The following is a 14,562-nucleotide window of genomic DNA, read 5'->3' as shown; positions in this document are numbered from 1 at the left end:
CTCTCTGCCTCTGACAGCGTCACTAACGGCTACGCTGCTTTCACATGTAATCGGAAAATCGGGAACTTCCAACTTCTGAGTCAGGCTTGTAGTAAGGGTAAAAGTGTAAAAGAGGACACTTCCTGTTGCTGGAGGGAGAGAGACACCCCCCCCCCCCCCCCCCATTTATTTGTTTTTGTTGTCTTTCTCTCTCTTGAATTAGACAGACGTGTGTGTGTGTGTGTGCGTGTGCGTGTGCGTGTGCGTGTGTGTGTGTGTGTGTGTGTGTATTTAAAGTGTTATTACGGCGTTAAAGCATCCCATGGTCTTTCTCAGCACGAATAAGCATCAAATAAGCAATCAAGACAGTTTTTCTCGTATATCACTTATCATTCGCGGATAAATTCCAGAGAGTCGCTAGCAGCCAGACATGGCTAGCACTGAGTAGCTCGGGGCTTTTCATAACCACTGATATTTCGCAAAATAGCAAAATAACTTGCTTAATGGCTTATTTGATGTAAATTCATGCCAAAAAAGACCATGGAATGCCTTTATGCCAGAATTACACTTTCATCTTTGTATTCAGTTTGTTTAAATGGTGACTGTTGAAAAACATTAGTTAGACTAACCTTGTAGCAGAAAGTTCTTGCTAAGGAGCTAGCAAGTCCTTGCTAATGTTTGTTGACTCAGCTAGTAGGCTAAGACTCACTTTGCAAACAAATTTACAGCACTGTTGCATATGTTAGTAACTTCAATTATTGATGGGTAGAAAAAAACAGCAACACCAACACACTACATCTTGATTTACTTACTGTGAGTAGGTAATCTCAGGAGGCTAGCTCCTGTGGCTTTTTTTATTTTTTCTGACCTATGGCTATTGAAGCCCCATTACGCTGGTGAAAGAAAAAATATTCATTCATTCATTCATTCATCTTCAACCGCTTATCCCGGGGTCGGGGTCGCGGGGGTGCTGGAGCCGATCCCAGCTGACATCGGGCGTGAGGCGGGGTAAATGATAATTATGAGATAAAAAGTCGAAATTATGGGATATTTCACACAACAGTTTTTTTTAACTGAAACTTATTTTTTTCAAAGTTTTGACTCAATCTTAGTAGTTTTTGATATCACATTGTCCAAATAGCTACGGTACAAAACAAACTGATTTGTCAAATTAAATTGAAAAAATTCTCGAAAAAAAACCTGCTACTGTAATTCTTGACAAAAGTTAATTTTAAAAAAGTTATAAAAAAAATGCTTTAAAAAGTTTGTTAAAAAAATGTTGTGTGAAAGTATCTCATAATTTTGAATTTTTTTTATCTCATTATTTTGACTTATAATCTCATAATTTTGACTTTTTCTCTCAGAATTTTGACTTTTTCTCTCCTAATTTTGACCTTCTATCTCATATTTTCAACTCTATCTCATCATTATGACTTACCATGGCAATATTTTTTCTTTCAGTGGCTGAAACGGGCTTCCATATGGGGCAGAGTGCGCCATGCCTCTTTTTATTAGCTAAGTCATTATTTCACAAGCAGCTGTTCAGATTTTATCCCAGTGTGAAATTATGAGAGATGGGCTAAATACATAAAAAGAAAGGTTTAAAAAGAAATTAAGGTAGGTCTAATGTAATGTAGGACCATCATTTTCAAATGTACTCACAAATGTGAGAGGGCTCCCGGCTTTTTTTTTTACTTTTTAAACTAATCTAGAGCCTTTAAATATTCTTTTTAACATTGGAGGATGTCTCACTGTTTGCAGGTAATGAGAGACTACATGTATTAATATTCCAGTATACAAACTCATATAGTAGGCTATACTGACTCAAATTGGAGGCTTTAAATATTAATATATGCCACAAAAACACAGAGTACGTTCCCAATATTGGCCTTTCGATGGATGCCAGTATGCAAAAAAGGTCAAATAAATACCCAATATTTGCAAGTAATGTATTTCTTGTAAAATATTGTCAGGGATATAAAGGGAATGGTATTTGTCTGAGCACAAGGAATGATTCTAAAGAATCTGAAAGGAAAGAATATAGCAGAACTGTGAAAGGTAATGTCTTATGCTACATTGAACTGTATAACACTTATTTCAAGTGTCCTTTCCTTCCATCATAGGCATTATAATATCTCACCCTCTAACAGCTTCCGAATGAGTTAGCATGAAAGAAGGGGACTTTTAAAAAAGCAATTAAGTGATGTTATCTTTTGCTCTTCCCCTCCATCAGTCATCCATCCTTCCCACAGAAAGATAGACAGCTGTGGGGGCAGAAGAAAGACTGGTCAGTTTACAGTGGCCACCACTTAGTGAAAAGGGTCAATGTGGGATAGAGAGGGAGAAAAGCGAAGAGGACTGGAATGAGGGGGCAGGAGTGGAAGGAAGGCAGTGTCAGATTACATTGTTAGTTTGTGGAGTTTGCAGAGTGAGGGATTCACTTCCTTATGACTATGGTCTTCATCAGGGTATGATTAAAGAGATAGTTTGGCTTTTTTGAAGGGTGGTTGCATGAGGTACTTATCAATAGTCAGTGGGTTAGCTACAGTAGATAGATGGTGGTTAGCATGCCACCAGTTTGGAGAAGCAGACAGGAAACAGGTAAACAAGAATATGAATTATTTTTTTTGTCATCTACTTCAGAAAAAAACTCCTTCAACTAGAATGCCAGAATCTTTTTGACTCGTGAAATGCAGAAAACTTAAAATCTTAAACCACTTAAAGCTATGCTCTACGATTTGGAATATTGGTAATTATTATTAACATCGTTTATATGTCGATTATGGTCCTGTAGTCCGATCTACACGATATGAATACTAAAAAGAACAAAAAATTTCAGTCTTTCAGCCGTAGGCTTGCATAGAAATTGACCAATGGGAGCCCTTCGGTCTGGAAGGCTCCCATTGGCTCGTCCCCTCCCACTCCCGCTCCCTCTCTCTAAACTCTGGGCGGCTAGTGATTAGCTTAGCCGCAAAGCTACCGGAGCTTTTGTTACCATGGAGAAAGAAAAGACAGATACCAGCAAGCGGCCTCTGCTCGCCCCAACAGAGAAGGTTAGGGAAAACGTAAGTCGACGGAGGAAAAGGCAGAAACCAAGAGGAAATGTGACCTACATAGGAACCAAAGAGGAGTCAACATCGGACTAGACTACTGTTTTAAAGCTATGGTCCTCATTCTGAAAATCAGATGAGCCTCTGAGACGGATCTCAAACTAGAACAGTAGTCTAGTCTGGGGGCTTTTTTCAAATCTGTCTCAGAGGCTCATCTGATTTTCAGAATGAGCACCATAGCTTTAAAACAGTAGTCTAGTCCGGTATAAAATTGTATCCGTATGATAGCGATTCCTATAGTGTTTAAGCTTCAGTTCAGACTGAAATATCTCCAGAATTGAAAGGATGTACAGTTATCACTGGATAACAGGGAATAAATCCTAAGCACATGATCCCCCAGTTTTTCCCTGATCACCATCATCAGGTCACTTTCTCAATTTATTTAAATTTCAATTCTATTTCATTTCAGCATTATCAAATGTCAATGATAACAGACAGTGCAAGTCTGCAGCTCACTGCTTCAGCATCCATACTCAAGTACGATCAAGGCATATGTCTTGTTATAGGGTACATACGGGAAGGGGTGAGTGGACACAATAATACAGAAAATTAAAAATGGCTTTATACAACAACAGTGAAGACAAAGAGATGGAGAGGCGCTGTAAACACACATTGGCAACTTTCTCACTAAATCTGGCGACTTTCTAAATCCACTTTTTTTTTGTCAGTTTAGACAAATCTAGTGACACTCTCAGTTACTGTCACATTTTTCAAACTGTCTTAGCAACTTTATTTATGAAAAGAGACTAGAGACTAGAGAATTTAGCTCCTTATTTAGAGCATCAAGGAAAAGGAGAAATCTGTGCTTGGCCTAATTCATTCCCATGCATGTGGCTCAGAGTCCAGTTCAGTAAACTGTCTATGGGTCCGTCTCTCTCCTCTCACGCATTAGCACTGTTGTTGTTGTTATGTGACGCCGCAGAGTTAGAGGTCGGAGGTGGGGCGATGGTGGCATCGTAACAAGGTATGAGGTTTCACCATCCAGACGATAACACCATGGGGGCGTTTTCAAATCTACCCACTCTAGGACCTGGTTCAAAAGCTTCTGTTTTCAGGCTCCAATAATGCCGGTTCCGTGTGGATGGTCGGCCAATACAATATACCATACCATACAGAAGTTGTGCGGTTATAGGAAAACACATCCCCGTGTGGATGGGCCCTAAGATGGGTGCCTCAGTGGGGTTGCCACATGTCATTTGGTAAGTAACAAAGTAGTCTTCCTGTCCTCAGCCTCCTCCCCCACAGTGAAGTTATGTTTTACTTTCCAGCAGTGGCTCAAAAAATAAAAAATAAAGTGGTGAAATATGTACTGCTGTGTGTACATTTCATTGACTAAATACGCGCTAGAAAGCATTCACCTTTAGTTCAGAATCAGTTACTTATAACAGGTAACCGGAGCAACTTCTCCTTCACCCCCACAGCTCCACAGCCTTTACACAGTCGGACGCTCAGCTTCTACTGACTTCAATGGGGAAGCGTAGAGCGGGTTGTTCCACTGCAGCCAAACTAGACGCTCATTGGATAAATGCTGGGCTTTGTCCCGCCCATCGGACGCTCAGCGTCTCTGGGGGTCTATGGGACAGTGGGCTGGCCCGGGCGCTCGGGTTCTGCATGATGATTGGATGAGCTGTCTGAGGCGGAATCCTTTTTTGATTGACAGCTAAATGAGCGACTCAGCGATCTTAAAGAATAATCATCCAGCGGAGCATTTTCCCAATTTTACACTCAGTTGTTCTGAACTGATCCGGAGACTTTACCGATCCCCAGAGACTTTGTCTTTGTTAAAAACCACTAGCGTGTGTTTGGTGACTCTGTTCTGCACTCTGTGGTTTCTTTCCCCAATGAGCAGCAGCAGCTGCAGAGCTTCTACCCCCTAATGATCACTCACACTCACAGGCGGTCACACTTCACAGTAGCCTGGCGCAGCAGCTCCAGAACGAAGGGTAGAATTTTCATATAAATCAACAAACACATTTATGATGTAGGCCGGAAAAATGAGCTTCCCCTCCTTGTAAGACCAGCAGCTGCCACTGAATTCCAGGTGCCCTTTTCCATTGCCAAGGTCCCAAAGTCTGCTCCAACGCTGCTCTTTGCCCCTGCAGGTGGCATCCTAGTTGAAGGAGGATTGTTGTTGTTTTTTTACTTTTCAGCTGCAACCAGAGTGTCCCTGCCTGGAATGTAGTCTTCAACAAAACCCAAAGAGAAAAACAGAGACATGACTGACCTTAAAAACATAACAGGTGTCCATGCAGTTAATTTACTAACACTGGCTAAAGCTTTGTGGGTGCTGGGTGTGCGTGGACTGATTACACAATTGCTGGATTCAAATACAGATACATCTAAATACTAGCAATCACCTTTTTTATTGGGGATGCATGAAAATTATTGTATTACTTATTACTTCGCTAGTCTGACATGCTTGTTACATAAATGTGATGATGATTTTAAATGTTGGTCTCATGTCTCAATCAGAGCCACTTTCACTAAAAGTCACAACAGAAATCTTACTTGACCACACCTACTAACATTTCTCTAACACGTCCTATACAGCACAAGTCTGATCTTAATATTGTCATATTAACTTACATGCGGCAGCAATGTTAGGTACTCCAAGTTTGAATAGGGGTTGACAGATTCCGCAACTACACAGCATGACAAAGTGTCTTCATTTATAATTGTTAGTGTTGCACATTGATAACCAAGTCCAGTTGCTTTGGACTGAAATTGCTTTGGGGATAACGATGACCTGGACAAATGAGAATATTCACAGGCTTGTTGCACATTGATTAAAAACTTAGTGTGTTCAGTGTAAGATTGATGGATTCTTACCATAATCCAGATCTTTTCTGAAACCAGTTTAAGATAGGCATGCAAGTGTTTCTGACCTTTTTGTATATTTCCACATATGAAGCCATCCAGCCTCCCAGGTCAGTTTTTACTTCTCAAATTATTAAAGCTAAACAAACAAAGTCATGGTTGTGGCCTTTGTGCTGACCCTATCAAACTTACTCTGGTGGACTAATTTGTATTGCATCCTGGATGTCGTTTTGAATTGTATTGCCGCTCTAACAATTCAGTGAGTAAAGAGAAACAGAGTGGTAACAGTTTACCAACCACCCTTCTTTTTCAAGTCAAACAAATAACCCACTGACCTTGACTGTGTCAAATATGAGACAAAGTTCACTTATCTCACTCACTTTCTCTTTCTCTTTCTTTCTCTCTCTCTCTCTCTCTCTCTCTCAGACATGCGCACACACACACATACGCGCAAACATGCACTGTGTCCTTCCACTATCATACTGGAATGCATAACAAGCTTCCAAACTCCAGACGAACTTCAATTTGGTTAATCAGTAGAGAAAGCAAATGGTTGGGGGTGGGAGTGATGGTGCCAGAGAAGTAGCAAGCAGCAAATGTATCAAAACAAAAACTTACACAGTGACTTTGCTTTAGAGGAGGTCACACACACACACACACACACGTCACCCTCTACATGATCTGTAAAAACTTTAGTGATCCTCTAACTTTTTATCTAGCACCATCAGCACACTACGAGATGGACACTAGGCCCACTTTACACTATGCCCCCGGCAGCCGGGATGTACAAGCAGAATGCGAGCAGAGATTAAATGTTTGTTTGTTTTTTTCAAAGAATATTTTTTTGGGCTCTTTTGCCTTCTTTATTATAGCACAGCTGCAGACCGACAGGAAACAGGTAGAGAACAGGGACGACATGCAGCAAAGGTCTGCAGGGCGTAGTCGAAACCCTGGCTGCTGCAGCGAGGAGAGCCTCTGTACATGGGGCACTCCCTTGGCAGGCATAACTAATCAATCACGGATCAGTTTTCTCAAAGAGACTAAACTAACAGATCCGAGATCTGACATTTTTACAGGTATAGCCTACTTATCCAAATGCTCTCAAACAGTATACAACAATTCACCATGACGTCACAACAATAATATTTGTTCTTCCGGGTGGCAGAAGCAAAGGAACCCTTCTGTGTCATTAAACCAGAGTAAATGGCTTGAATTACTGGGTGATCTGCACCGAAGTGGAAGTAGAATTTATTTACACACTTGTAAGAATTTACAAGTGAAATTTCATGGGTATTTACACGTCAAATTAGTATAAGAAATTGAAGTTGATGAGAGAAAGCTGTAAGAACGTTGTTGGTGGTTTACATTAAAAATAACTTTAAGACTTTACAGTATATTTTGGAGCTGTTAAAGCATGTAATTTTATTGTGAAGGAATGAAGTATGGTCCTGGATGTTTTGACAGCATTAAAGTTAATGTGGACGAACAGCAGCTCCCAGTGTTTACGGCGAGGAGATATAAAGGGTTAGCACGCGGCTAATTCAGCGGTGTTAGCGTCCTTTTGACCACTCTGGTTAACACAAAGATAAATCGTTAAAACGATATTTGGTTACAAAGATAAGAAGTTAGACTTTAGTTTAACTCCATTAAATTAATTCAAAACAATACACCATCAATTATATTTGCTTACAAAGAAGTTAGACTTTACTTTAACACCATTAAATGAACTCTAAACATTACACCATCATTTATATTTGTAGGTTCAACAGTAACTTTGATAGAATTTATCCAGAAACTGTCCGTCTTGTGACACAGATCTGTTCTCTGTGAGAAAAAAAGTCTCCACAAACACGATGATGGAGGTTTGTTCCCAGTCTGCCCCGTTAGAAGAGGCTCCTCCTCTTCCAAGCAGTCTTACGATCTTCTCTGTAGCACTCGTATTTTTAACGATGTTCACTCACTTTAACCTCCTCACCTACAGGTTCCTCTGGATAAATTTAGTATATTCTGAGGGAAATCGATAAAACCCTTCACCTTTTGCTGTATATCAGGCGGTTCAACCCCAAACACAACACGTTTAGATTTTTAACTTTGTAACACTGTTTAAAGCAGCAGCTGGTCAGCTTCAGGTCAGTGAAGCTGCTGACGGTCTGCCACCCGGAGGTGTCTTGACGCGTGTTTTTTACAAACATTGTGAAATGCCCTATTAATAATGTTAAACATTATAAAAAACATCTTTAACCTCTTTTAAAGGACAAACGTTTTTTAACATTTCCCACAAGTTTTTAACAGGTCTATATTCATCTTTATGAATTGTACCTATTAATGAATTAACTCTAGATGACAACAATGTCCACATCCTGGACAGAGAGGACAGATGGTTTGAAAGAGGAGTAAAAGAAGCCATCTGAGACACCACTTATCTCCAATTTACAATGCTGCCCTTTCATCCCTTCCCAGGAGATTCAACAATCTAACCTCAAAGCACAACTGTTCACACATGGCCCGGGTGACCCCAACGACTGTCGTTCAGACTCAATAGAGCACTAACGAAGTCGAAACCAACTGCCCACCAACGACTGTCACTCTAACGACGGGCGTGGGCATTTGGAGCACAAAGGGTGTCAGTGACATCATCGGCCTTGTGAGAGGTTAAATACCTGGATCTCCACACCAGTTAGTTGGACCAGTCCCAGCCTGGTCAGATGCGTACATGAACTGATGAAGCCTCTTGGATGAGAGGTGAAACGTCTTCCTAGACAAACAACCAGTCCAGTTGTTTTTTGACTGAAATTGCTTTGAGGATAACGATGACCTGGACGAATGAGAACATTCACAGGCTTAAAAGAAGCCATCTATTCAAAAGAAGAGAAACCAGCGCTAAACAGAGGAGGATGTCTGAGACACCACTTATCTCCAATTTACAATGCAGCCCTTTCATCCCTTCAGGAGATTCAACAATCTAACCTCAAAGAACAACTGTTCACAAATGGCCTCCTGTGACTCCAAGGACTCTCGTTCAGACCCAATAGAGCACTAACAAAGTCCAAACCTACTTCCCACCAACGACTGTCACTCTAACGACGGTCACTTGGAGCACAAAGGGTTCCAGTGACATCATCGGCCTTGTGAGAGGTTAAATACCTGGATCTCACACCAGCTAGTTGGACCAGTGCCAGCCTGGTCAGATGCGTACATGAACTGATGAAGCCTCTTGGATGAGAGGTGAAACGTCTTCCTAGACAAATAACCAAGTCCAGTTGCTTTTGACTGAAATTGCTTTGGGGATTACTCTAGATGTTTTATGATCTTTGACTCAACAATAATACATCTGTCATTCAGGCGCCCCAAAATATTTTTTCTGGTTGGTAAGAGGACGATGGCCTGAAGTGTAATGGGGCAACATGTCCACATGTCCACAAGTCCATGTTCGGCAGCTGTGTATTTGGGCCATGATTTGGCCAGAGGACTCTTCTTTGGTCAGACAAACACATAACTTTCACCCAGGTTACCGGTGTTTACTTCCCCTGTCAAATAAAAAGGGAGGGAGACACACCTGGTGAAGATCTGCACTCGTCTGAGTGAACTATTCTATTTCACACTCATCCTCCATTTGAGTGATCGGTGGTTCGATCCCCAGCTCCCCCGATCCACATGTCAAAGTGTCCTTGGGCAAGACACTGAACCCTGAATTGCTCCCCGTGCTTTGCATGGGTGTGTAAATGTGGTGTGAATGGTTAGATTAGATGGTATGTAGATTTGTGAATGGGTGAATGTGACAAGTAGTGTGAAAGCTAGAAAAGTGCTATATAAGCACAAGTCCATTTACCATTTACTACACAAAAAGTAAACCTCTGCTATAATTTAATGTAGGGCAGGTGTCTCAAACTGATCCATGTGGCTGCAGGTTTTTATTCCAACCAATTAAGAGCCCTCCTGACTCGACTTAACCAACCAACTGAATCGCCTTCACACAGTTGGATTTGTTGGAACAGGTGTGTTCTTGCTTGGTTGGAATAAAAACCTGCAGCCACAGCAGCCCTTTACTGGATTAGTTTGAGACACCTGGTGTAGGGTATGCTCTTCCCTTATTCATGTAATAAAATACATAACCTAAATCAATACAAACATGAACTTATTCAGCTCAGATCAGAAATAAACACTGTGCTCCTTTGACTTCTTTTACTGCCCAGCAGATTGTCTCCCTTTGTCCAGGCCATTTAGTGGTGGCTGCTAAAGGGTTCACGTCAATCATTAACTGTCAGGTCAATGATTAGGGTAATCTAGTATCTGCTGACAGCACTGGGGAAACTGGTGGATTTAAAACAGCAGCACTGGGGAAGTTAAATACTATGAGAGCCTAACTTTAACACACTAAGCTGAGTCATAAATGGGCAGTAGTTTATGTAATAAATGGCTCCATTTAGGCACATGCATCTATATTAGAGACAATAACCAAGCAGATTATGTTATTTGACAAAGGAAATAACAGTACAGTTACTGTAATAAAGTTTTTATTCTTTAATGTCACATTTTCATTTTTACACTTTTAAAAAATATATATTTTTACGTACAACTGTTTATCATCTTGATGGCCAACCTGGCAACCACCGCCTATCTATATTCTGACTAAAAATGAACTTGAATGTTGACAGACACACACAGACACACGTCTTATTATCTTATAATCACCTGCTGATCAAATTTTTGGTAATAAGCGGGGTATTGAGGACACACCCACACCAGCAACCCACACAATGAAGAAGCCAGGGGATAAGCAAGAGAAAGAGTCCTTAAGTACAGAATGGCATGGTCATTTTTTAGGAAGGATTACCGAAAATTTGAATCTCTAAGTAATTCATAAAGCAGATTGATTATATAGCCACATCTCTGAACAGTGACATGATGTGAAGGAGTAGGTGTCAGCAGATGTGTTCAGGTATCAGTGATCATACGCAATCGGATTACAGGAAAATGCTCCTGAGGAGGACAGTATAGAAACTCTCTGTGTCCCTCCTCTGCTGCTGTTTATATACAGTACGTCTGCAGCTGACTGCAGCACAAAAGCACTTCCATCTTCCAGCAGCACTGGACTTCCTGTTAAAAGCCCATCATCAGGCCGTTCATGAGCTTTTAGTTCCCATCAAATCTATATGGCAGCGAAGCGCTTCACTTTCTGATTTGAGCTTCACATGTACACACTCACATCAACACATCACAGACACAAACAACCTCAGCTCTCCAGCGAAATGCCACAAGTCCAGGCGTGTTTGTGTTTGTGTGTGTGTGTGTGTGTGTGTGTGTGTGTGTGTGTGTGTGTGTGTGTGTGTGTGTGTGTGTGTGTGTGTGTGTGTGTGTGTGTGTGTGTGTGTGTGTGTGTGTGTGTGTGTGTGTGTGTGTGTGTGTGTGTCGGGCAGGCTCAATCATGATTGCTTTTCCTGGAATGTGAGTTGTGCTGTGGTTTCACCTGAAGAGCCACATTAATGCAGTGGAGGGAGTGACAAAGGGGAGGAGGGGGGAGAGAGCATCTCCCTCCTCTTGAATAATTGTTTTAGCACATTCTTGTTTACTGCCTAACCACTAAACTAAAGCTGATGAAATAACTTGTCTGCATTTACGGATAAGGAGAGTATATTAAAAATGGATGAGCTTCTACTTCATGAGTGACATGCTAAAATGTCTCCTAAAGCTCAGACGTCATGAGTATGTGAGTTCTCCGACCAGGGGGAAATCCTGAAGCCTTTTCACACATATGCAGGAACGAGGACATAGTTGGGGTTTCAGAAGTGCTGGGAAATCAACATATGTATTTGTTTCACTTCTGGAACCAAACATATGCCCATGTTCGTGTATGTATGTATGTATCTATCCATCAATCAATCTATCTATCTATCTATCATCTATATTTCTATCCATCTATCTATCATCTATCAATTCAATTTACAGTGCCGATCATAACAAAAGTTTTCTCAGGACACTTTACAGGGCAGGTAAAGACCACACTCTATGACTTATTTATGATTTACATAGACCCAACAATTCCCCTGTAGAGTATATATCTATAGACTCACAAGGACAAAACATAACGCCGTTTTTGTTGTGGATGGTAGTAACTGACACTACCCCATACTGTTTCGTCTTAACCAAGAGGTGGGAGATTTTAACTTCTCTGTATACAGTATAAAGAAAGTGGGATAATGGCAAACTGAGTGGTAAAACATCCTTAATCACACTGTCATGATGAGTTTAAACTACTGGTATAGTCACCCTCTATGCAACTTCCTCTGTGTGTGTGTGTGTGCGTGCGTGCGTGCGTGCGTGCGTGCGTGCGTGCGTGCGTGCGTGCGTGCGTGCGTGCGTGCGTGCGTGCGTGCGTGGCATGCCTCTAAGGCCTTGTGATTCATGCTGTGATGAGTCTGTGGGTCATGCTATGACACCATGCTATGACACCAAACTGAAACTCTGTTGAAAGAGTGCTCCCACCTTCTCTTGTGGTAGGCGGGGAATTTTCTCATTTTATCCATGAGCATGAAACCCCAATTTACCTCCATTTGAAGTCCACCAACCCCGACCTCAGCACTCTGCATGGGTAGAAAGAATATCACACTAGCTGCACATTTGTATTTGGTTTGTTTAGATTTCCAGTTGGCTTGGCAGACATTGGTATGGAGTCAAAAGTCACCTGTCACACGCTGACAAATGATTCAGCCATGTGACATCAGCTGATTAAAATGGACATGTTAAGTGGCCAAATTTGAGCAGCACACACTAGTTTACTTTGACTCTGTTGTACATTCCTGCTGCCCCAAATAATACAACTTAAACGGGTCTCTGCTGATCCTGGCGGTGCCCGCTGCAGTGCTCCTGCATGACATTAGTTTCAAAAAAATATAAAATTTGTAGTCATTAAAACATCATTGGTGATATATCACATTCTATCACAGCTGTTATTACCGCTACTCATTATTGATCATATTTGCCACAATAATTATTATCATTGTCATATTCTATCACCTTAGCTGTGCTTGTTTCTACTATTCTTCTGTATTAACTGCCATAACATATAAGTCATATTCACATTACTATAGATATTATCATAGTTACTGTTACTATTTGGTTGCTTGCATCTCTGGGACTGTCTCTCTGTCTTTCTTTGTGTCTGTCTGGCTGTCTCTCTGTCTCTCTGTCTGTCTGTCATTGGCTCTCTCTCTGTCCATCTGTCCGTCTTTGTGTCCGTCTTTGTGTGTCTCTGTCCATCTCTTCTTTTCTTCCTCCCCAACTGGTGCAGACAGATGTCCGTCCTCCAAAGAGCTGGGTCTGTTCCACGTTCCTGCCTGTTATAGGGAAGGTTTTCGTTGCCACTGCGTACTCAAGACTGCTGTTGCTGCTCATGGGGGAATTGTTGGGTCTCTAAATCATAAATAAGTCATAGAGTGTGGTTTTTATCTCTCTGTAAAGTGTCCTGAGATAACTTTTGTTATGATTTGGCACTATAAATAAAATTGAACTGAATTATACATAATAATGATAATACTACTAATACTACTACTACTACTACTACTAATAATAATAATAATAATAATAATAATGCCATCACATAAATATGCATGTTCATGGGAGACTTGTGTCTGTAAATTACAGTGTGGTCTAGACCTACTCTATATGAAAATTGCACTGAGATAACTTTTGCTATGATTTGACACAAAATGTAATAGAACTGAATTGAAAGAGGGGAGCAAGGGAGAATGCCTGTAACTGACCCTACAGGAGCACACAAAGCTCAGACATGTTTTGTTTTTACAAGAGAGGACTCCAAGGATGAAGACCAAATGGTTGGTTTGTATGTAACAAAAATAACTGATGTCTGGTCGACTTCCTCACCTCTGTAGTAGAGCAGTGCACTGAACAGCCACTTCCCTAAGCCGTGTCCCCTCACAGAGGATGACACAGCCCCAAAGGCGTCAGGTTTCCAATAGCATTTAGCAGTCCTTCCATCAGCACTGTTGGCAGCGGCTTCTGCTGACATAGCATATTAGTTTTGTGAGCATGCTGTTCTTTCACTCCAAATGTGTGTCACTAGGTTAAAATGGCTTGGCTCTCACCTAAATACTCATGTCTGGTGTGAATACACCTTTAAAACCTCAGGGGCTTGCCTCCAATTGAACCTGTGCTGTCATGTTCCTTGAGCTGTGAATTTCTCATATCCTCATCTGAGTGCACATATTTGTTTCCCAAAGCTCCTTGAGTACTTGTTTCAGGATACAAATAACACATCATGAATTCACCAGCACAATTGGTGGTGGGGCTTTATAAAAAATAAAAAATAAAAAGATTGCAAAGTTGTAATCGAGTCATATTTTCTTCAAACCCGATTCTCTGCATTCTTAATTCCCCCTCTAATCCCTGGAAAGATGAAGACTGCCCGGGGCCTGTCGGCTGTTTACCTCTGAGAAAGCTCCTGAACACACCCTACACCTTAACCTCTCTTTATCCTTATTGTGTGTGTTTAACTACCAGTCTATTGTCATGGCGCTTTGAGGGTGGGTGTGGTTCCTCTTTACAATTACAGTCATTGACATTAGTCAACACAGGGAGCAAATCCTCCTTCAAAACAGAAAGACCAGGGCAAGAATTACACTCTACTTTATGAACCCAT

This window comes from Echiichthys vipera (assembly GCF_963691815.1).
Source record: "Echiichthys vipera genome assembly, chromosome: 11".
Lineage (NCBI taxonomy): Eukaryota > Metazoa > Chordata > Actinopteri > Perciformes > Trachinidae > Echiichthys > Echiichthys vipera.
The sequence above is the reverse complement of the archived record's forward strand: the minus strand, read 5'-3'. Positions refer to the sequence as shown.